Source organism: Panthera onca, chromosome A3 (genome assembly GCF_046562875.1).
Source record: "Panthera onca isolate mPanOnc1 chromosome A3, mPanOnc1 haplotype 2, whole genome shotgun sequence".
In the NCBI taxonomy this organism is placed as follows: domain Eukaryota; kingdom Metazoa; phylum Chordata; class Mammalia; order Carnivora; family Felidae; genus Panthera; species Panthera onca.
This window is the reverse complement of record NC_138341.1, coordinates 137,971,505-137,994,927: the sequence shown is the minus strand read 5'-3', so window position 1 is coordinate 137,994,927 and position 23,423 is coordinate 137,971,505. Positions and strand designations below refer to the sequence as shown.

At 53.7% G+C, this 23,423-nt stretch overlaps 1 protein-coding gene across 4 annotated transcripts in view; it reads right to left on the bottom strand.

The window, feature by feature from the left end:
- Nucleotides 1–23,423, bottom strand: part of CDH4 (cadherin 4) — a 542,734-nt gene that overhangs the window by 261,354 nt on the left and 257,957 nt on the right. The gene's annotated exons all lie outside the window — the stretch shown is intronic.

Here is a 23,423-nt window from a genome sequence, read left to right as displayed (position 1 = left end):
CCGGAACGTCCATGAACACTGAAGCTTGCAAAGTCCAAAGGGTGGCTTCTGTTACCATTGGCGTTCATACTACTCACTTCGTTTTTTGCTAGGCCCCTTCCCCTGAGCATCTGTCCTGCCTGTCTGTCCATCCTCTGTCCGAGCCCAGGACCCAAGGTTCCGGGCTTCCTTCAGAGGACCCCGACATCCGCCCAGAGCGAGCTGCTTCTGGACAAGCGGGAACGTCCATTTTCCACTGGGGGCGGATCAGGGGTCTGTCTCTTGCTGCACAGGGGCCGTGCTTGAAAGGCAGCGAGGAGAAACCCTGTGATCCAACCAGTGCTTCAGCGTGTCACTGATGCCACTGGCCGCGTCCACAGCAACCTGCTTCTCCGCTAACCGGGAGGACTGCGGTCAGATGGCACCGGGAGTCACGGCCGTGATCCGGGCCCAAGGCTGTCAGGCGTGTTTACTCAGAGGCACCCCGTGTGGGCCGGGTGGCTGGGCCTGTGCCGTCTGCCTGCCGGGGAACCTCATTCTGGGGAGACGCGGTGAGGTGGGACAGGCAGGGCAGTCAGATGTCCTGCCACTGTCCCTCCCTTGACGCGCTCTTGTATCTAGTATTTAAGAAAGAGCTTTCTCGACAACTGTGCTTCCAGCCCAGGTTATGTGGCTGCTGTGGGCTTAGCGTGCACCGGGGCCGTGCCGCTGAACTTGGGCGTAGGCTCACCGAAAGGTGGGGGCGTCTGCCTCCTGCAAAGACTCAGTGGCCGTGAGTGGGACACCGGCAACACACCGGCGAAAATCAGCTACTGCCGGCGAGGTGCTCCGATGTCTGCTTTCAGCCCCGCCCCTGGCTTGGCTGGCTTTGTCGTGGGGACAGGCATGGAGGGGGTGCCTGGGGAGGCACAGGGAGGCAGACAGCAGTGGGGGTGCCTCTGAACAGGCCACAGGAAGGGCACAGCCGAGGTGCTTCCCCTTCTGCACCGTTAGCACCAGGGGCCAGGCCACAGGCCCCGGGGGTGCGTCAGGAGGGCGAGACAGAGATCAGGGCCGCGTCAGGGCTGCGCAGGTACAGGGGCAGCAGAGCAGAGGGGGTCGGGAGACCTGCCTTGAGGAGGGACAAACGAGCAAGGTGTTGAAGGTAAGCGTCGGCTGACCGGAGAGCAAGCGGGGCTGAAAGAACAAAGCCCAGGACGTTATGCTGACTAACGGCTGAAGCTGGCCAAGTGCTTCTTCCGGGGGAACACCACGCCGGGGGCTTCCTGGCATTTGTGTGGCAGATTCTCACTGCAGCTCAGTGGTTCCCGTGACAGAGGCAGGGGAACGGAGGCTCAGCCCCGGCCCTGCAGCGAAGAGGCAGAAGATCTCTGCCTGGCGCCAGAGTCCTTCCTGCCCTAAGACACGCTGAGCCTTTGCAGTGTGGAAGCTGGCATCCAGGCACTGCCCGTCAAACCTGTCAGCTGCCTGCACCCTAACATCCTTCCCCAAAATTAAACGCCGTAATGCCTGTGGCTTCGCGCAACTCCTGCCTCTCACCACGCCCTCTGCTGTGCATGTCGGCTGTGCGTCCCCGGGCCTGGGCCGAATTCTACATCTTGTCCAATCGTTTTCTTCGTGGCATTCTGGGAGCCAGCCGGTTCTGAGAAGCATCTCGGCACAGTCAGACAGTCTGTTCACACAGAAAGCATTCTTAAATTATAATAAACCCTTCACGCTTTCCCCGTCATTAAAACGGTGTACCTGTCACTTCGACTCAGGAACCGGTGGCATCTCCTCGGAAAGGCTGCTTCTCTATCCTGTGGCTAAGACTCCTTCCTTTCTTTATTTTTGAAGCAAGAGCACAGCAGTGCAAGACTGCTCCTGTGTTATGCATGGTGAACTGAAGCAGGTTTCTGCTTCAACCAGGATCAGGGAAAGGAAGTGTCATCGACAGAAAAGGAGAAGACAGTGGCGGTGAGAGGGAGAGACAGAGCGCCTTTAGGAGCAAGACAAGCACAGAGAGGTTTCTAGATGCTTCTCCACTGCCATATTTGTCACCAGGACGGGGCGCACGTTCACAGAAGTCTATGGTTTTGCAGGGACACGTGGTCAGTAGTCATGCCCCGTGTGTCCTGTGGGCGCCTGGGTGAGGCTGCACCCCCGGTTTCTAGAAGCCCCTGCCCCGCGTGGGGGTGGAGGGGGCTGCAGGCTCTGGTCGTTTCCCAGTTAACACAGTGCAGCTCTCCACGGAAGAATCAGGAGGGGAGGCCTTTCAAAAGCACTCATCAAACACCTGTGGGGTGCACAGGGCAGGGCACTGATGCATTAACTCAAACGGTGGGTCTGCACAGTACCGGAGACAAGGGCAGAGCCCAGGGCCCGGCAGATATGCTCGCCCTCTGCCCCCTCTGCAGCGTGCGGGGCCCCCCAAGAGAAACGGAAGCCACAGCTCCACACGCAGCACCTCGGGCCCCTCACCGGGCACGTGAGGCTTCCCGGCCTTCCTCCAGCAGCCCCTGCCCCGGGCTCAGGAAGTGGCATCATCTCACGCTCCTGCTGGAGCCGGGGGACGTCCGAATACCCAACTCCGAAGTCTGTGGCTACTGCCGGGCGAGAACCCGGCGTAAGTGACGGCACGGGCCGCTAAGGTCCCCCCCTCCCTGGAAACACCTCAGCTCTTCCAACAGAAGACAGGAGCGAAGCTGGTCTCCGCACAGTACCTCTGAGGGTGCCAGGGGGTGGGTCACACTGGCTCGGAGGGTGGGTGCAGACAGAAAGAAAGGGGCTTCAGGTGATGCCACGCCGAACATGTCGGCACGGTCGCGTCGGCTGAAGTGGACACGGGGACACTGGGGCATCCCTCAGCTTCTCCTGTCCCCAGCCGCCTCTGAACATGTGCTCAGTGGCCCCAAGATGCTTCGTAGCCTTTCCTGACGGCAACAGATGCTGGAACCACAGGTGCAGGGTCCCCCAGGAACAGCTGGTGCCAGGAGCTGGTATTAGCTGGTGACGCCAGAACCAATCCACCCAGCCGGAAAGGTGATGGCCACAGACAACCAGCTCAGGCCACTTTGCATCAGAGGTCATTGCGGGCCGGCACAGGACCCCCAGGGAACCAAGTACACATTGGGGCGAGTGGGGAAGAAATGCAGGAATGTGCCCAGATGTTCTGAGCTCCCCAGCCCCCTGCTCAGAGCAGCTCCTGTGCACCCGAGTCACGGATGTACAGACCCCACCCCAGGCTACGTGAAACTGAAGGCAGGGGCCAGCTGGGAGCCCCATGTCCTCCTGACCCAGGTTTCTGCATGAAAGCCCTTCTCACCCCACTGCCCAGTGGCTGCAGGGGCCATCCCACCCTTCGTGGCCACTCAGCTCACCCCTTCCCCTCTGAGGGGGTACGGGTCCAGCAGAAGGGAGATACGGAGGCTTCAGACAGGAGGCAGCCCGAGGTGGGAGGAATGGGGTCCTGGGGTGGGAGAGTCTTAGGGGTGCATGACCTCCAGAGGAGCTCCTGAGGGGACGGTGCCACATGTCAGTCATGCGGGCACAAGGGGAGCCACGTGGCACAGCCCGTGATTCCCCATGGCACACCGCGGTTGAAGACCATCCGAAAGAGCATTGTGTCAGCGCCCCTGGGAGATCCAGCATTTCCTGGCCCACCGCCGGGTCTTGTTACTTGACACGCTAATGAAAACATGCTTCTACGTCACAGATTTTTTTTCACGTGTCGATAACTACCTGCCAGTGTGATCGCTGGCCTTGTGATGCTGGCCTCAGGTTTTGCATGTGAAGGCACGGCTCCGCTGGGGGGAGAGGCACAGGCTGCACTAGCCGTCCAACAGGGTCAAGGGCAGAAAACGGCCTCAGAATGAGAGGCGCCGAGGCCGGAGAGCGTTGGCGATGCGGGCGGTGGGGGGCTGGGAGGGGGAAGCCTGGGTGGCCCCACGGAGAGTCACCGTCCCCGTCCACAGTGCCATTCTGCATCACTATTACTAAGCATGGGAGGTCCTGGCACCTGCTCCATCCAGGTCACAACTGCGTCCCCAAACCCTGACCAGAGCTGGCGCTCGAGGCCCAAGAAATGTTTGTGACTTTAATGCTCTCAAGTTAAATGCTAAATGACTTTAATTAAATGTTAGCCACTGTTTTTATCACAGCAGCACTATTATGCTCTCTCCTCCTCCTCCCACCCCCTTCCCTGCTGACACTTGGGCAGAGTCGATCGATCAGCCCTCCTTCCCTTGATGAGACCCCGCCCGCAGCTCCCGAGACCGGTCGCTTCAACCCGCACCTCCCCGCACACCCCTCCTCTCTTCAGGCCAGGGGTCGGGGCATAGGTGTCAGGCACCGTCGTAGCGAAGCACCCCCCACCCCTACCCCACCTCCAGGGCCGCATGAGCTCAGCACGTGCCCTGGACAAGCACCGAGCGCACTCTGCCCCCTGCCCCTGGGAAGCCCGCTCTCACGTGTCAGCACACAACCCTCTCTTTGCTTATGGTGCTGGGAAGTAGTCCCAGGGAGCAAAAAAAAAAAACCAAAAAAAAAACAAACAAAAAAAACCCATCATGGGGGCCGAGGTCAAAACTACTTTGTCCCGGTGCTTAATGCCATCTGTTCCCCAGAGACTGCCCAGCGCCACCCACTCAGACTTTCCCGTGCACACTGCAGGATTCGTTTGCTCTGGGGCTGAACTCTGTAATGGAGAGGCCATGGGCTCCCGGAGGACCATTCCCCTGCGAGCTCACACATTCCGGTCGGGAGCGCATGGCCTCTCCTTGCCCTGGGCCAGTGGAGATTGGATTTTTATGGGCAGACGTTATATGGGGGAGGGTTTTATGGGAAGCCATTATGGGGACATTCATAACAACCAAGCCCACGGTCGACTTCTCAAGTCAGAGGCTGGGCCAGGTCCTCGCACGTTCAATCTTTCTCACCAACGCGCTCCTCAAATGCAGTCCCCGGAGTTAATCCACATGGCGTGGTTTTGCTGTGTATAATACACCACGTAGGTTGGACGGACAGGGACGTCTTTGACATCTAAATGAGCCCCCGCGTCTTCCATTCTCCACGGTGCCTCTTCTAATGTTTTTAAACACTAAAGAAGAATCGACAGAAACATCTTCCTGAGAAAGAAAGGCTAACTCTCGGGTGGCCCCCATCATTTGCTCTACGGGAGATGCAAAGGAGGACTGGAGTTCCCACCACTCGGCAGGGTCACCATGGAGCCCCTTTCTCCCTCCTACAGGCTTCTCTGTGGGGAAGGGGATCTGGACTCAATGCAGGCAGCGTGAGAAGCCTTGGGAAAGGCAACCCGGTGCACACTCAATGTGAGCGCACCTGCTCGGGGAACCTCCTGGGGCTTTAAGGAGACCCAACACTGGGGTCTGGGCTGAGGCTACCCCTGAAGGCCGCCCCGAGTCTTGTCCTTCCCATGTGCATGGCGTGGAGGGCAGGTGAGCTTGTGGCACACAGCTGGGGGCACAGTCGGGTGGACGCTGGCACCAGGGTCAGTGAACGCAGGAATGCTTTAAGGTTGATCATGACGTTGGGTCTAGGTGTGGCCAAGGTTCAGGGTGGTGGGCGGGCTCTCCCTGGAGAGGCAGGTGGGGCTCCAGCATCTCTCTCACACACCACCCCCCGTGCTCTGTGCTGCATCCGTGCTGTTCCAGGCCAGAGCGGCCGTAGGTGTGGGCTCCCTCCTCGCCACCATGCGGGGCACAGAAAGAAAATATCTGCACATGACGTATCTGATAAGGGATGTGTATCTAGAATGTACAAAGAATTCTTACAACCCAATAAGAAAAGATAAATAACCCAATTAAAACAGGGCCAAGGACTTGAATAGATATTTCTGCAAAGAAGAGATCCAAATGGCCACTAAGCACATGAAAAGATGCTCACTGTCCTTAGTCATTATGGATCCATCCAGAGCAAAGCAAATCAAAACCCGAGATACTATTCATACCTGTGAGGAATGGGTATGGTCATAATAACAATAAAAAACCCAGAAAATAACAAGTGTTGGTGACTGTGTGGAAGAGTTAGAATGCTCATATGTCCCTGGTGGGCTATAAAATGGTGCAGCTGGTTTGGAAAATATTTGGCAGTTCTTTGAAATGTTAAACACGGAGTTGCCATACACACCAGCAATTTCACTCCCAGGTATCTACCCCCAAGAACTGAAAATGTATGCCCACACAAACACTTTGTACACGAATGTTCCTAATAGCACTACTCATAGTAGCCAAAAAATGGGAGCAACTTAAATGCTCATCCCCGGAATGGATTGGCAGGATGGGGTATATTCGTTCTGAATGGCTGTGTAACAAACGACCAGAAACTTATGGTTCTGTAGGTCAGAAGTCTGAACTAGGTCAGCAGATTCCTCATGGAGGCTCCAGGGGAGAATGTTTCCTTGCTTTCCCAGCTTCTAGGGGTCACCTGTGTCCATTAGCTTGTGGCCCTACATCCCTCTGGCCTCTGCTTCCAATGTCCTATTTCTCTCTCTGACTCTGACCTTCAGCTTCCTTCTTATATGAGGACACCTGTGGTCACACTGGCCCCACCTGGCTAGTCCCAGATAATCTCCCCATCTCAAGGCCCTCACTTGAATCTCATCTCTAAAGTCCCTTTCACCATGTAAGGTGACATAGACACAGCTCTGGGTGTTAGGCCGTGGACCTCACGGGGGGGCCGTTATTCTGTTTACTACACCATCCAATGAGTGTACAATGAAATACTCGTCTTCAGTAAAAAAACAATGAAGTATGGACACACTCTTCAATACACATGGACCTTGACAACAGTATGCTAACTGAAAGAAGCCAATCACAAAAGACCACATATTTTATGATTCTATTTACATAAGACATCCAGACTAGGCAAATATACCGAGACAGAAAATATACTGGTGGTTGTGTAGAGCGTGTGTGTGTGTGTGTGTGTGTGTGTGTGTGTGAACGGGCAGTGAGAGGGTGGTTAGAAGGAGGATGGGCAGTGGCTGCTAACAGGTGTGGGGTCTGCTTTGGGGTGATCAAAAGGTTCTGAAGTTATATTGATGATGATTGCCCAACTCTGCATACACCAAAAACTGTGAATTTTACATTTTGAAAAGGTAAATTTTTTGGTATGTGAATTTTATTATAACAAAGCTGACAAAAAAGAGGTTATTTGTCTTTTTCACCATGATGCCTTTGCACTGATGGTAGAATGGTGGATGCCATGGCAAAACCCAGGCTAGGGGCTCCAAACAGTAATCGGCACTCAGTATGTTCTTCATCACCGAGTCTTTACTGGGTTGGGGGGGGGGGGCGGTGGATCATTTCACTAAAGAATGTCCTGGATGAAATAGACCAGCAGAAATTAGTTTTGTTAAATCTTGACTCAAACACATTCCTTTCCATTATTTACTGAGATGAATGGGGAAGCAGAGGTGAAGGACATACCAAAGTGTGGTGGGTCAAGGTGCAAAGCACTTGTGTGACTTTTGAGTTACAAGCTGAACTAGCCACTCTTCTCGCAGAAAATTATTTTTACTTAAAAGAACAACTGACAGACAAACCATAGTTAGTCACATTTGAATGTTTGGCAGACATTTGCTTGGAAATTAACAAAGTGAGTCTGTCACTTCAAGGAAAACAACTGACAATATTTATTGCCAATGATAAAATTAGAGCTTTCAAGCAAAAATGAGAGTTTTGGAAAACTGGTGTCTGCCATTGTGAGCCTGAACAGCTTCCCGGCAATTAAATATTTTTCTCATGATACTGATGGTGATATTAATGAGTAAATTTTAAAATATTATAAGATGGAAGATATGAGAACTCAGAAAACCAACAATTTCAGAAGACTAATCCATGATGTTATAAAATTATGCATGCCTTAGAGATCCATTCAAAGTACCAGATAAAACAAAGTAGGAAAAGTACTGTGTGATGGTTTTAGCTTCCATATTGTAGCTAAGCTTTAGGAAACTAACACTTGTTAACTTTTGGTGTAATATCAAAGAAAAGAACCCATCGTTATCTGAAAAGGGCATTAAGATACCTCTCCTTTTACACTTACGCATCTAAGGAAAGCTGCTGGTTTTTTTTTTCCCCCAACCCAAACAACATACCACAACAGAGTGGATACAGAAGCCAGACATTAAAGAGATTTGCAAAAATGTAAAATACTGCCACTTTTCTCACTAAAATGGTTTTGTTTTTCACAAAATGTGGTTAGTTTTCATAAAATACGCTGTTTATGTTAGCATATATGTGGTTTATTCTATGTTTAAAAAAAATTTTCATGTTTATTTAGATGGGAAGGGGCAGAGAGAGGGAGACACAGAATCCGAAGCAGGCTCCAGGCTCCGAGCTGTCAGCACAGAGTCTGACACAGGGCTTGAACCCACGAACCGCAAGATCATGACCTGAGCTGAAGTCGGATGCTTAACTGACTGAGCCACCCAGGCACCCCTATTTTTCTTACCTTTAAATGAATTAATTAATAACTATTTTTCAAATGTCTTAGTCTTAATGTCTACTATGGTAAATACCAAAAAATGTCACCCATATATGCAAAAGCTCTTTGGGCCTTCAATAATTTTTAAGACTATAAAGGAGCCCAGAGAACATGATGCTGGGGAGGCGCTGGCACGTCCTGCGGGATGTCAGCAGAGACGGAGCCAAGCAGGAAAGAGTAGAAGGAGAGCATCCGGAGCACCAGGCTGAGGAGATGGGCTGCCAGCCAAACAGGGAGGTCAGCGTGGGCCTCAGAGGGAGTGCTGTGGGCTGAAGCGTGTCCCTCAAATCTGTACGTTAAAGCCCCGACCTCCAGCACACAGGACATGACTGTGTTTGGAAACGGGCCCTTTACAGAGGTGATTGAGGTTAAATGAAGTCATATGAGTCAGCCCTAGTCCAAATGACTGGTGTCCTCATAAGAAGCAGATATTAGGACACAGGTACACACACACAGAAGGATGACCACGTGAGGACACAGGGAGAAGATGGCTGTCTATATGCCAAGGAGAGGGGCCAGGAGGAACCAACCTGCTCACACCTTGATCTTGGACTTCCAGCCTCCTGACCATGAGAGAACTCACCTCTGTCATTTAAGAACCCCATCTGTTAAGGGGACCTGAGCAGAGTGATATGGGGAGAGTCACAGAGTGTTCAAAGGGACTGAAGAAGTTAAGCAGGTAGATAGGAGGAGGAAAGGTGTCTCAAGTGCTGGGAACAGTGAAGGCAAAGACCTTAACATGGGAACAGCACATGTGACTAAGCTCCAGAGAGGCGGGTGGAACAGAGTGGTGGCAAGAGCAGAGGGCAGACTATGAGGTGAGTGGGAGCCGTTACAAAGACCACACTCTGCTTTGAGTTAAATGTGGACCCTCTGCATGACTGGAGCTGACCAGTGAGGTAACCTGGCTTGAGCTTTGGTAGGATCCCTCAGTCTGCCATGCTGGGCAAGGACCAGGTCAGCAAACTTCAGCATGCCCACCACCATCTGATTTTGTAAAGTTTTATTGGAACACAGCCACACCATTCATTTACATGTTGTCTGTGGGTGCTTCACACTCCAATGGCAGACCTGAGCAGCTGCAACGGAGCCTTATGGGCACCAAAGCTGAATATATTTATTATGGGCCTTTGATGGGACAAGTCTGCTGATCCCTGGTATTGACCATGGGGATGAGTGTGGAGTCTGGGAGATCTGTCAGAAGATGACTTTATCCCCCATGCATAGCGTGCTAAGAACTGCTTTTGGGGAGTGACCGCAGCAAAGTGGTAGAATAGGAAGCCCCACGTCCTTCTTTTCCTATGGTGACAATGACTTTACAACAGTACATAGATAAATCTCCTTTGAGAAAAATCCAAACACCAGTAGGGTAAGAGGTTCTTGCATCCCAGATGAGCCAAGAAGAACTACATCAAAAGTGGTAGGAAAATTCATGGTATTTATTCTTCACAATCCCTCTCCTAGCAGAGAGCAATGTGATGGAAAGAAAACTGCCAACTCCTGGGTTGGGAGAGGAGAAGAAGAATGGAACATAATTCAAGATTCTGACTTTGGGGTGTGTGTGTGGCCGAGAGAATGGTTTTTGTCTTCCCTGAATCTAAATGCTGACATGTATGGGAGCCAGGTTGGAAGGCACTGAGAAGAAAAGAGATCCCAAGGCAGTCTGGCACCAGAGAGGCTTAAGTGCTACAGACAGAATGTGTGTGTGTGGGGGGGGGGGGGGGGCGCATGCTGAGTAGAAATAGACAAACCTCAACTAGGAAATTACATATAGCAGCCCAGAGAAGATGCCCTCCCAGAAAAGGCTTGAGAGGCCTCCAGAATCTCTCTAGCAACCTACACTGGTGAAAGTCTTCTATGTACTAAACAAGATTGCAAAGACTGAGGAAGGTGGTTTTTTCTCCAAATGCTGAAGTTCCAACAAATGATAACAAAATAAACAACAGAGGGAGGGAGGGAGGGAGGGAGGGAGAGAGAGAGAGAGAGAGAGAGAGAGAGAGAAAAGTGGCTCAATAAAAGGAACAAGTTAAATCTCAGAAAATTAGCCTTAAAGAACTGAAAATACATAAATTACCAAAGAATGCAAGAAAAAAAAAAAAAACATCGTTATCAAGAATAGTCAACAAAGCAGAAGATAGTACAGAACAACAACTAAATGGAAGCAGGAAAATGATGCATGAGTAAAATGAAATATCAACAAAGAGACAAAAACAGGGAAGAAACAAACAGAAATTCTGGAGCTGAAGAATATGATAACCAAACTGGAAAATTCAATGGAGGAGTTCAGCATCAAACTTGAGAAGGACAGAAGAAAGAGTCAGTGAACTTAAAGACAGGGTATATTCAAAACAATCAACCAGGAGAATGGAAATAAAGCAGAATGCAGAAAAGTGAAGAAACCCAAAAAACTTGACACCATCAAGTGGACGATGACTTATGAGAGCCCCAGGAGGAGAAGCAAGAGGAAAAGGGGTTAGACAGCTGATCTGAAGAGACAATGTCTGAAAATCGTCAGGGGAGAAATGGACAGGCAAATTCAAGAAACTGAAAGAACTCCAACTAGGATGAATCCTGAAGAGCCCTACACTGAGGCACATTGTAATCAAACTCAAAAGCCACAAAGAATCTTGAAAGTAGCAAGAGAAAAGTGACTTGTTGCCTACAAGGGAGCTCCCATAAGATTACCAGTGATTTCTCCGCAGAAACCTTGCAGACTGGAAGGGAGGGGTGTGATATATGCGAAGTGATAAAGGAAAGAACCTGCCAGTTTAATCAAGAAAACTGTTATTTGGCAAAACTGTCTTTCAACTATGAAGGAAAAACTAAGACTTTATCAGATAAAATTAAGACTTTAGCAGATAAACAAAAGCTGAGGGAGTTCATCCCCACTGTAAGAAACACTAAAGGGAGTCTTTCCAATTAAAATAAAAAGATACAGTGATACAAATTCACACGAAAATACACAACTACCTGGTAACGGTGCATGTATAGACAAATGAAGAAACCCATACACTGTAACGTAGGAGCACAATTCTAGCATATTATTAAAAAAAACAAAAGCATACAAGGTAACTATAAATCTATGTCAATGGGTATGCAATATTGAAAAGGGTAATTTGTGCCATGGTCACATAAATTGGGGGGTAGAGATTAAAAGAGCTTTTATATGTGGCTGAACTGTTAAGCTCTTATCAGTTTAAATTAGATTGTTACAACTTTGTGTTGTTTAATGCAATTGAGATAGTAACCACAAAGAAAACACCTATAGAATGAACCAACAGGCAAAAGAAGAAGGCAATTTAAGCAGGTCACCACAAAAAACAGGCCCACGGGTGTCTCAGGTCCTATGTGAGTCTCCTAGGGACGGCATGCAGCTGGATTCTGGTGTTGTCTCTGGTTTTACTCACCCAGCCCATCTGTGTGTTCTCACTGGGGAGTTCCCACCTGATGTGGCTACTGATGGGAAAGGACTGATTAGCGCCATTTTGTGAACTGTTTTCTGAACATCTTGGAGCTTTTTTGTCTCGCCTTTCCTCCCTTGCTGCCTTCTTTTGTGTTTTCCTGATTTTTCTGTAGTGACACATCCTTAGCTAGGCCAAGAATAAAATGAGAAAAGACTCACATAACTAAAATTAGAAGTGGGAGGGGGCGTTACCACTCATGTGGCAGGATTGAAAAGGATAGTGAGAGAACATGATGAACAGCAAAGCGGATTACCTGGAGGAAATGAGCGTCTTCCTAGAAACAGCCAACCTACCGAAGCTGAATCACGAAGAGATCTTACGAGGCTCTGAACCGACCTACGACTAGTAAGCACAGATGTACTCAGGAGGGAGGCGGACCCCTGGCGCCAGCCCGAGGATCCCACTTGAACGCCGCCTTCTTCGAGCTGTTACTCTGACAGAGGAATGATCCCTCATTTCCCAGAGAAGGGCTGTGGGCACAGGTCTGTGCTCAGTCAGAAGGCATCACGTGATGCCAGCCTCCTCCAGGAGCCGGCTGTTGCCGGCGGCCCTGTGCTGTCTGGACGCACGCGCAGCAGTGAGGGGAGATCAAGTTTAGTGTGCTCCTCTCAGGGACTAGGTCTCCAGGCTGCAAGATCCATCCTTCCAGAACATTCCCTGCTCTGACACCGCCGGGGCCACCTGCTGCCAAGAGAATGACGCGACGGCTGCCCTCACTCTGACCCTGGGTTCTGGCCAGCGTGGGGTACTTGCTGTCCCCTCCTGGCCTGCCCCCTTCAGCCCCTGAATTATAAGTGTTGGCTCAGACTCAGTTCCCCGTGGAGCTCCAGGGAATCTAAATGTGTAGCTTCCTGCTTCTGCCCCCTCCCCCCCAGCCACCCTCTCCCCTGGTTGCACCCCATCTCCCCCCCTCCCCCTGCAGCCCTGCTCTCTGGCTCCCACCTTCTGCCACAGAGAGAGTTCTCACTTCTTGGGTTTCCAGCCAGCTCCCTACTGGCACCCAGGGGCTCTGTCTGGTTCTTTCTGCTCCTGGAACGGGCCCCCTGCCTACGTCAGTCCTCCCTCCAGGCTGTTTTCCTGGACGTGGAATGCTTTTTGCTTTGCGAAAGCCTCCCCTTCCTTCTGGTCTCAAATTCAATGCTGCTTCCCGTGGGTGCCTCCCCAGGACAGTCACCCCTTCGTCACGCCCTCCTTGCACTAATTTTCCCTGGAATTTGTCGAGTGGAGCCATTTGCTGAACAACCATCACAAGCGGCAGGCTCTGGGGAGGGCAGGGAGCCACAGCAGAGTCCCGTACTGTGACCACCCCCCTCCCCCCCAGCACCAGCACAGCAGCACAGGAAGACCCCACGTGGCCAACTGCTCTGACAGATCCTTCAGTGAGCAAGTGCTGGGTGCCGGGCAAACCCCTGGGGATAGGACACACCGCACACCCTCTTGCGGAAGGAGGGGCCAACCGCAAACACACAGGGTCGTCTAAACCTTCAGATCGTGCTGGGCAACACGAGACAGAGCAGGCTGGCGCAGGGGAGGGGGCACCCCCAGGACACAGCCCGGGGGCCCCGGGAGGACTCCAGCTTTTATCCTCAGCAGAGGGAGATGCCGTGGAACCCTGGTCAGAGCCGGGCTTTCCGAGCGGACACCCTGCCCCACCTGCTCTGATGCGCACAGATGTGAACACACATCACGTGGGAGCAGGGCCACGGACGCGGCCCGGTGGAAAGGCAGAGGGGAACAGGGTCCCGGAAGGGCTGGGAGCAGGTCCGCTGAGTGTGTGAGTGTGGCGGGGTAAGTGAGGGACGGTCCCCCCAGAGCAGAAGGGCCGTGTCCCTGGGACTCTGGAGGACGCTGTCCAGGAGCACTTCTGTGTTCAACAGGGGCAGGGCAGACCTCGACGTTGGGGCGTCACAGAGCCGTGACCGGCCTCATTTCTCAGACTGGGGCCTGGAGACCCTGAGACCCTCAGCCGTCAGGCCTCGGACAGGCTCAGCACACACGGATTTGTTTAAAATGCCACATTTTTAAAGACAAAATACTGGAGACGTATCCCAACAACGTGACAGGACACCATCCGGACGGCGGATGGCGTGTTAACCAGAGTCTGCCCCTGACTCCGGCCCACTGAGCGGAATGTGGAACACGCTTCCCCGGCCCCTCCCCCATATATTAATGTGAACAGAGTCCCTTGGGTAAACGGTGGAGGGGCCGCCCCGAGTCGGCATGGGTCCGAACGACGCTGAGGAGCCTCTCCTCGGGGTGTGAGTGGATGTCCCTCGCCTTTCTGCCTGCACCCTCCTGCCCTGGGTGCTGGAAGGCCTGTGGGAACCACCCGCACTCCCCTGCCCATGGGCCGCACCCCTCCTGCCATCACACACAAAGCCAACCTAAACCAGCCTGCAGGACACCCCGCTCGGGACCACCTTCTGGCCTCCATGTTCGCCGTCGTGTCTGCCCACGTCCTTGAACATCGGCCGGCCTCCTCACTCCCCCCTAGTCCCCCCACACCAGTCTCCCGCAGCAGTCAGATGACCACAGTCACCAAAACCATCAGATCACCAAATTAAGTGTGCTCAAAGCCCCCACGCCTGTGCCTCACCCCGCTGTCCTCTGTCCATGGAGCCCACCGAGCTCCCGCCCGCCCCACTGCACCTGCCTCTCCCCTGCCTGACGCCCACGTTCTCAGCCCGCACGGCCAGCTCTCCCACCTGTAGGAATGTCTGGCCTCCCCTTCAGGGAGCCCTGTTCACCCCACTGGCCGTCTCAGCTCCCGGGAGCCCTCGGTGCCGTGGACCGAAGTTCCTGTTCATGGAGCTGGCTGGCCTGTGGCCCATTTCTCTCCCCCAAAGTTGTGGAGTCCCCAGGGCTGGAAGTTCCGTCTTTCCACTTGACCCCTGAATTCTTATGATCTAGCACTTGACCTGGCATCCCACAGACAGCCGTGAAAGAACAAAGTAAGTTCTGGATCATTCTGGTGGGCTCACCTCTGTTCTTGTACATTACCTACTGAATTACATACGCCACAGGCATATTGTCACCAAGAGAAATTTCCCAGCAGCACAAAAAGAATCTGAGAGTTTCTACATTGGAAACAGTTCAACGAACAGGATGAAAGGAGGCCAGCTACGTACGTCCCTTCCCCAAACATTTGAAAACTCAGATGAAGAAATCACTTTGGATTCTTAAATCCAACTTGAACCTCTTTGTTTTAACGTCCCTTGCTGCTCGGGCAGGAGGCTTTTTGTTCCTAAGACACGATTCGAGTCTTATGTATGCCTCCATGTGAGTACAGGTAACTCCAGGAAGCCTGTTCGGCAAAAGTTAATCGGAAATCGGAGATCACGTTTCCCTTTATGTTATGCACACATTTAAAGTCATGAAGGAAAATTCTAAGCAAATAAATCATGTTTTACAAATTACTAATACCCAAGGAACAGATTAAGATGTGCAATGAAATTACGTTCAAGTCTCAGACGTACCGGTACACACACATCTCTGATCTATTGTCAAACGCTCGAAATAAAACAATTATAGATGTTCGCGTATATTCATCTTCTCCTGTGTTTTCAGAGCCGAATGCCAAGAGTCTGCTCAGAGCCGCACAAAAGATGAAACAGGACGAGGTCTCAGCCCTCGGGGCGCACAATCAAAGTGAGACAGATAAAACAATTCAGACATGAAATACATCAGCTGAAAAGCCTGTTAAAATTTATGAGGTGCAAGGTTTTGTTGGCTTTTCCAGGGAAAGGCAGACCCGCGAGGGGAGCCAAATGACGGAAAGCCGCCGTGGACCAGAGTGATGCAGGGGAGGGCCTAGTGAGGGACGCTGGGCGCCTGGGGCCATGGCAGAGAAAGGGCGCTGGGCCAGCGTGCGGGGCGGCCCGTGTCTGGAAGAGCAGGGACCCCAGGTCAGAGCGGATGACTCAGTTTCCCCGTGGGGAACGTGCCTTGCTCAGGTTTATACACAGAGCCACTTGTACCTGGAACTGGCCGCTCCACGCTGAGTTAATGCTCTCCGCTCCTCGTGTCCCCTCCACAGGGCCTGAGTACAGGCTGGTGCTCCGCGTGAGTGCAGATGAACAGGGAAAGAGTCCCTGCTGCCTGGCCCCTCACCCTCACTCTCTGCCCAGACTCTGCTTCTGGCATTCCCGATCGTGGGGCCTGAGACCAAGGCGGCCGTAGGAAGAGGTCTGTCCTCCTCCCAATGGGTCAGCGTCAACGAGTTTAGACCATCTCCGAAAGCCACCTAAAAATCTGGAGTTTTCCCAGTTTCCTGGGTCAGCATCTCCCCCGATTGTGGCTGCAATTAATAGGAATAAAAGGCAGCACTTGCAGAACGGCCACGGCACGCACGACGCGTGGCAAAGCGCTTCCCCGTGTGTGTCCCGGAAGGATGCCCGGCGCGTACCGCCATGGACAAGCAAGTTCTGCGTGACAGCAGCACTTGGGTTTCTAAAATGAAAAACAAATCTGCACACTTTCACGTGTGTTTGTACCTGTACAGGAAAGCGAGCACACGAGACTGAAAACACCGGCCGACTCCAGGAGCAATCGATCGCGGGTTGGGTGGGTGTGTGGCGGGGCTTGTGGGTTGCTCAACAATGGGAAATCACTCATGTGTTACTTGTGCAATTAAAAACGAATTTAAAACAATAAATATCAATGAAAGCAGCTGCTTTCTGCTGCTTAATCTTCCTTCAGAAAAGGCGCTGAGCACCAGGTGGGCGGTAAGGCCGGGTCTCCCACGCCAGGCCCTGCTGGCAGGGGGGGGAGGGGGGGGTCACAGAACCACCGCCCCCGCTGGCCCCCCCCCCCCCCGCTCTCTGCCAGCACTCACTTCTGACAAGATGACTTAAGACCAAGGGCTCGATGGGAAGACGGGAGCCCTCTTCCCAGGTCTCAGAGTCAGTGTTATCTTGGTTAAGCTGATTTGGAAATCAATACAAAACTCCAGCAGAGGAAGCACTGTGCCCAGTGGGGCAGGCGTCCCCGGGCCTCTGCAGGCGGGGACGTGAGCAGGAATGAAAGGGGCAGAGTTAGGTGCACCGGCCTGGGCTCTGCCGGTCGTTTGGTGCCCCCACTTCAGGCTGCCTGGCCTCCCTCACCTTCCCTGAGGATTGCTCACTCTGCCCTCGTCGGGGGACCTGCGTCCAGGTCTCCCCAGGGGCGCCTCTCCTCCCTGTCCCCCCTCCGCCCTCTCCCAATCTCAGTCTTCCTTCAGCAATCAGATGAAGACCCCTGATGCCCGGAAGCTGAGAAGCCATGTCTGCCTTCTCCAGTCCCCGGGGACACCCCTTCCTGCGCCTCCTTCCTTGGTCATGGGGCACGTGGAACGGAGGGAGAGTGGATTCTCCCTCCTGCACTCGAGTTCCTCGGAGGATGCCTGCTTTGTCCACTCTTATCCCTAGGGTTATTAGCACACAGTAGGCACTCAGGTCTGTTCAACAAATAAACTACTGCAGCACAGCAGATGATTTTAGAAGTAGTATTTAATCGCTTTGTCTGTTTCTTGTCTCCCATAACCTGGTGAGTTTCCCCGCGGTGGGGTGGTGGGGGACGGAACATGACCTGTGGTCCCAGGCAGCCTGGGTTCAGATTCCGGTGCTGCCCCTCACTGGCTGGGCAACTCTGGAAAAGTCACTCCGACTTCCCGTGCCCCTGGTTCCCTATCTCAGAAGGAAGATGCTTCATAGGGCTCATCTGTGAGGATCAAGCACATTCACGTGTGGGAAGGGCTTTGGATTGTGCCAAGGGACCCATCAGTTCTGAAGAGTGTTCGCTGTAGTCTTCATCACCGTCAATGCCATCATCAACATCGGCATCGTCACCGTCTTCCTCATCACCACCACCACCACCATCACCACCATCATCATCACCATCCCTAATGTTCCACCAAGTTCCAGAAGGACCCCACAGTTGATCTTCAATAAAATCCTATTGAGTTGAATTTGACCAATCAGAAAGACAAAACTTCCTCCGACTATGAAAACTGAAAATTAAGGAGGAAGCGATACCTAACTAACATATACTTTGCAAAATATAAATGACCTCGTATCAAAAAAGAAGCCGGCACCAAAACGAGACCCTGAAAAACAGAGGTGATTGACTGCTGGGTTTATCATCGAGACGACAGACAAAGAAGAAGCGGAGGGAAGGCAAGGGCAAGGGGTCTTTCTGCAAGGTCGAAGGCGAGCCGGCTAAAGGCACTCAGACCCGCGATCTGGGCCTCAGCTGCCCCACACAGCATTGGCTCGGGCAGACGGTGTTTTCCAGCAGAATCATTTTGTTGGAATGTTTCAGAGCAGACCCGTGGCTGGGTTCCAGCCCTGCTGCTTACCACACCGGTCACCCTGGGCCAAGATTCCCGAGCTCGGGGCCGTTTTCCTTATCTGAGCCGTGCAGGCAGAGCAGTGGAGGGAGCCCAGTGCCGGCACGTGACGAGCTCTCAGCTCTGGCACGGCTGTCCGCAGGTGAGGGAGGGGACAGAGGGCGCTCAGAGGTGACCCCCCAGGGAGACACCATCACTCCTTCCAGGGAAGCTCCGGCCTCACTCAGTGCTCTTCTCACCAAATCTCGCGGTGACCCAAGGGCAGGCAAGTGCGAGAGCCGGAGGCTGGGACATAGCACCTCTGTGCCATTTGCCTTGGGACGCGGGGCCGTCTGGGGGCATGGCGGCCTGTACGGGCTCTGGGTCACTGCTGCCACTGTCTTGGGGTTGTGTTCCCAAACCCCTTCCCGCGGGCCCTGTCCCGATCCAAGAGGCCCACCTCTGCCCCCACACACATTCCCACAGGCATCTGTCTGGCTTAGCCCACGTTTCACTACTGTCTTAGTGAAAATCTACGAGTGCGTCTGTTTAAACGCAACACCTCACCACCTTCCCCTTACAGTGGCCAGGCCACGTGCTATCGCCGGAGACAGAACCACAGGTGACATAGGACCTGTCATTCCCCGAGTGGCCATTCTAGCAGGGGAAACAGACTATATCAATCTGCTAACAGGCCAGACAATTAGTGTGAGAAGAGCCTGGGACAAAACGGATGGTGTGACGGGGCCGGGGTGGGCCAGCAGGCATTCCAGCCTAGACCTGCAGGGTCTGGTGCAGCTTGGGTGCCCGGAGCCCAGGACAGAACATTCCAGGCCCCGGGAAGCCTAGCTAGAGGGCTGGCTGAGGCTGGACCATTTAGAGCCCTGACAAGGAGTTCACGGCTTTATACTGGGAGCACGGAGGACGCTGCTGGGAGGGCTGAAGCAGGGGCATGTTGTGAGCTGGTGCATATTTAAAAGGTCGCTCTATTATCCTGAAGGCCTCTGTGGTCATATGGTCATTCTGTGCTGCATGTGGGTCTGGGAAAACGAGGAGGGGGCGGACGTGTAAGGTGGGTATCACGGCAAGGAGGGGTCGGGCCACCAGGGAGGCAGAACCCCTCGAAAACCAATCCTCGTCTGCTCGTGTTGTTTGAGCGGAGGCTGTGGGTGCAGGCACCAGACCGGAAACGTGACGTGAGCATAAGGCCAGAGGACTAGGCCTGTGGGAGGGAGTGGCCCTGCGTCAGGCGAACCGCCCTGATTTGGACAGTAAAGTGCCAGGAGGGTCCGGGGGTCCCTGGGGGTCGGGTGTGGCCACGTTCCACTTGGGTATTTTTAAGGAACCCCAGAGCGTGCAAGACAAAGCCTGTACATGGGCAGATGTTTAAAGAAAGGAAACCGGATGCGAACAGCAGCCCCAGAGTTGATGCTGGCTGCAGGAAGATTCTAGAATACGTCACTGGCCAGATGGGATGGCCCAGAATGGAGACGCATTTGTTTGAAAAGAAAAATACTACACCATTCTACATACTTTTTGTTCTCTGTGAGATGTTTCCACTGACCTCCCCAGAGTCCCTGGAGACCAGGGTCCCGCAGGTGTGTGGGTTGGAAGCTGCCGCGTTAACATAAATGTCATGGGAGAAGGTCTGCGTCCCCAAGTGACCCCCGTACATGCAGACGTGCCCACAAGGGTCTTCCCCAGAGGGACCTCAGCGCTTTTTTTTTTAAGTTTACGTATTTGTTTTTAGATAGAGAGGGAGCACAGTGGGAGAGGCAGAGAGAGAACCCCAAGCAGGCTCCATACTGTCAGCACAGAGCCTGATGTGGGGCTCAAACCCACCAACCGTGAGATCACGACCTGAGTGGAAATCAGGAGTCTGACGCTTAACTGACTGAGCCACCCAGGCGCTCCTGGTCTCAGCTTTTAATCCTGAGATCAGGAAGGTCCACAGAAAGGTTATCAGAGGGATGGTAAGGAGTCCAACATGATTCCCAAAGTAAGGAGTCACTGAAGCTCCGGGTCTCCTGCCCCAAGCTCGTTCCCCTGTCCTGCCAGGGTGCCCACAGGCCCAGCCTCCCAGCAGATGTCCACGGTGCTGCTGAACCCTGGGCAGACGTTCTACAGGGCAGGGCGGGGCGGGGCAGGGCAGGGCAGGGTGGGAATGAGGTCCGGACGGGGCACCTGATGACTACTGCCCTGGGAAAGCTGACGTGCCCCGTCCTGATTTTCCAGGGAACAGGTATCATTTGTCACATGAGAGGCACCCTTCCCTCTTTGCAGGGATTTTTTTTTTACAGCAGGTGCGGTGGCCCACGTGCCCGTCACTCAGGTGCCACGCCTACTCATGAAGCGGTAATAACGCATATGCAGGGTTTTTTTGTTTGCTTGTTTGTTTTTTAATAGCATTTGCCTTGACTTCATACAGATTCCTTTCTTGCCGACATAAGAGGGCGTAAATCAAGGCCTTTACCCTGGGTCGTGTTCTAGCCCAAAAGGGTGTGCTCCAGCAAATCAGCTGCTTTCTAGCTGATAACGACGCCGCGAGCACGGAAATTGCGGGATGAACGTCAAGAGCACAGATGCTCATTTCACAGTTTTCTTTATAATGAAAGTACATGCAATTTAATTAGCCATTTTATTTTACCAAAAAAAAAAAAAAAGTACATTTTGGCTCTAAGAGCTTCTGAAGGTCTCCTAACGAGGAGGGACGCTTGCATTCAGGACGAGCCGCCAGCCTCACATCCAAATTTCCACATGAAGGCAAACGCCACCAGCTCGGCACCGAGGTCTGCAGCCCGGCCAGGCCGGCATCTCCAGGGGCCTGAGCTCTGCCTTGGGCGCCCGGGGAGGAGGGTGTGGGGAGTAGGCCACACGCAGGGGACCTCGCACCTCTGGAAGGGTGGATGTTACCACGTGATCCGGGAGACAAGGGAGGCAACGCCCGGCGCAGCTGGCCAGCCGTGGGTCCTCCCGGTGGGTCCGGTGGCCCGGGGTGGGGGTCCCGTAAGCATGAGCCTGAGGCCAGAAGGAGCGTGCTTTTCTCATTTTGTGGCCTCGCACCCCCTCTGGGAAGCCCCCACCCCTATTCTCAGGTGTGGGGTTTGAGCAGGAAAGACCCCCGTGTGGTTGGGCGGGGGGCTCAGACTGGTTCAGGGACCGGGCTCAGGCCTGGTCGGGGGATTCGGGGAAAGAGAACCAGCTGCTGGAGGTGATGTCCTGTCATCCCCTGTGTGGGCGGGACCACCACCTGCCCGGGGACAGGTGTGCGGAAGCCCAAACCCACGACCGGAAACCCACTATAACGGGGAGGATGAGGGAGACCGTGTCTGGTGACATCACCTGTTGTGCACGGACTTTGAGTTTGGTCTTGTGTCCCTCACACCGCAGACTTCCAGCTGCACGGCAAGTGCAAGCAGGGTGTGCGGAGAGAGGGGTCCCCGCAGGACCCTGGGACGGCCGGCACCGCCTCCTCGGGTCCTGGGCTGTGGTGGCAGGTCCAGAGCCACAGAAACGTCCTGCCCTCGATGAGCTACGTTCGCTCACTGCGCAAAGTTCAACCAGTGGGAAGCGCGCACATCCCCGGGTAGTTTGCATTAATTTACAGGGAGAGGGGCGCCTGGGTGGCTCAGTCGGTTAAGCGGCCGACTTCGGCTCAGGTCATGATCTCGCGGTCCGTGAGTTCGAGCCCCGCGTCGGGCTTTGTGCTGACAGCTCAGAGCCTGGAGCCTGTTTCAGATTCTGTGTCTCCCTCTCTCTCTGCCCCTCCCCCGTTCATGCTCTGTCTCTCTCTGTCTCAAAAATAAATAAACGTTAAAAAAAATTAAAAAAAAAAATTTACAGGGAGAGCCCGCGGCTACACCCAGTGCGCTCTCAGAATGCTGTAGCACAGAGAGCGTCTCACAAAGCCCAGCCTCAGATCATGTAGAAAACCCGGATCTACTCGTTTCCGCACAGCGCCCACATTCACCCCACCCGGACCGGCGCCCAGGACAGTGGGGACACAGTGTCTGTCTGGGGATGGGACCTCGGTCCTCCCCTGCGTGGGGTGTTCCATGTGGGGCGTCAGACTGGGAGTCGCTCGGCGGAGGGAGGACCGGGGTCGCCGGGCTGGACAGGATGCCCCACGGTCCAGAGGGGCCCGTGCAGGGGGAGGCCCTGGGAGGACAAGAGCCGGAAGGGAGAGAGGCTGGAGGGAGGAAGGGAAATTACAGGGGAGGAGACGGGAGAGGAAGGAGGGCCTGCTTTGCAGGCTCCCAGCTTCGCCTCAGGCTAGCTTGCTGCTAAGACGATACTGGGAGGGAAGCCAGTGATCAGAAATGTTAATTATGTCAGGACGCAGGCCTCCTGTAGAGCAACTTCTCGTTCTCCCGGGGGCCGCCCAGAGCTACCACCAGGACGGTTTAATCAACCACGGTGGGCGCCTCCTCCCGCCGACCCGTTGTAGGCTTCCCGAACCCGCTAGAACAATAGAACAATAGGCTGCTTTTTGGAAGGCCGCCTGCCGATTCAGTCCGCCCTCCCTGGGGACCCAGACCCCAGGCCCGTGGCTGCGTCCTAGGAGGCGAGAGTCCTCTCAGCTCCTGTAGACGACAGTAAAGTATTTTCCCGGCACAGGTCCGTCCACACCCAGGACACGGGTGTGGACGGCACAGGTAATGGTGTGCACCTGTTTCTCACGGCATCCACTGCATTTTTCGTGATGACTTTTAATTTCCTACCTCACTTTATGGCTCTTGCAATGATGTCCTTGTCTGGCATTAAAAGTAAATACACCTCAGGGTGCCTGGGTGGCTCAGTCGGTTAAGCGTCCGACTTCAGCTCAGGTCATGATCTCACGGTGCGTGGGTTCGAGCCCCGCGTCAGGCTCTGTGCGGACAGCTCGGAGCCTGGAGCCTGCTTGGGATTCTGTGTCTCCCTCTCTCTCTGCCTCTCCCGTGCTCACACTCCGTCTCCGTCTCAAAATAAATAAACATTAACAAAAAAATACACCTCCCAAGACCCTAGAGTCCCCAGGCTGAACGAAGTTCATTGTGGATGCACATTTTCAAGCTTCCAGAGGGAGTGCTGAGGGGCACACTTGCTTCTACAGAGAAGTGGGTCCCCTCGGCACAAGCCGCCCTGTGCAGCCGGTCCTGGGGAGGCCCGTGGCCAGCGGGGTTCTCCTGGGTGCCGATGCTGGCTGCACT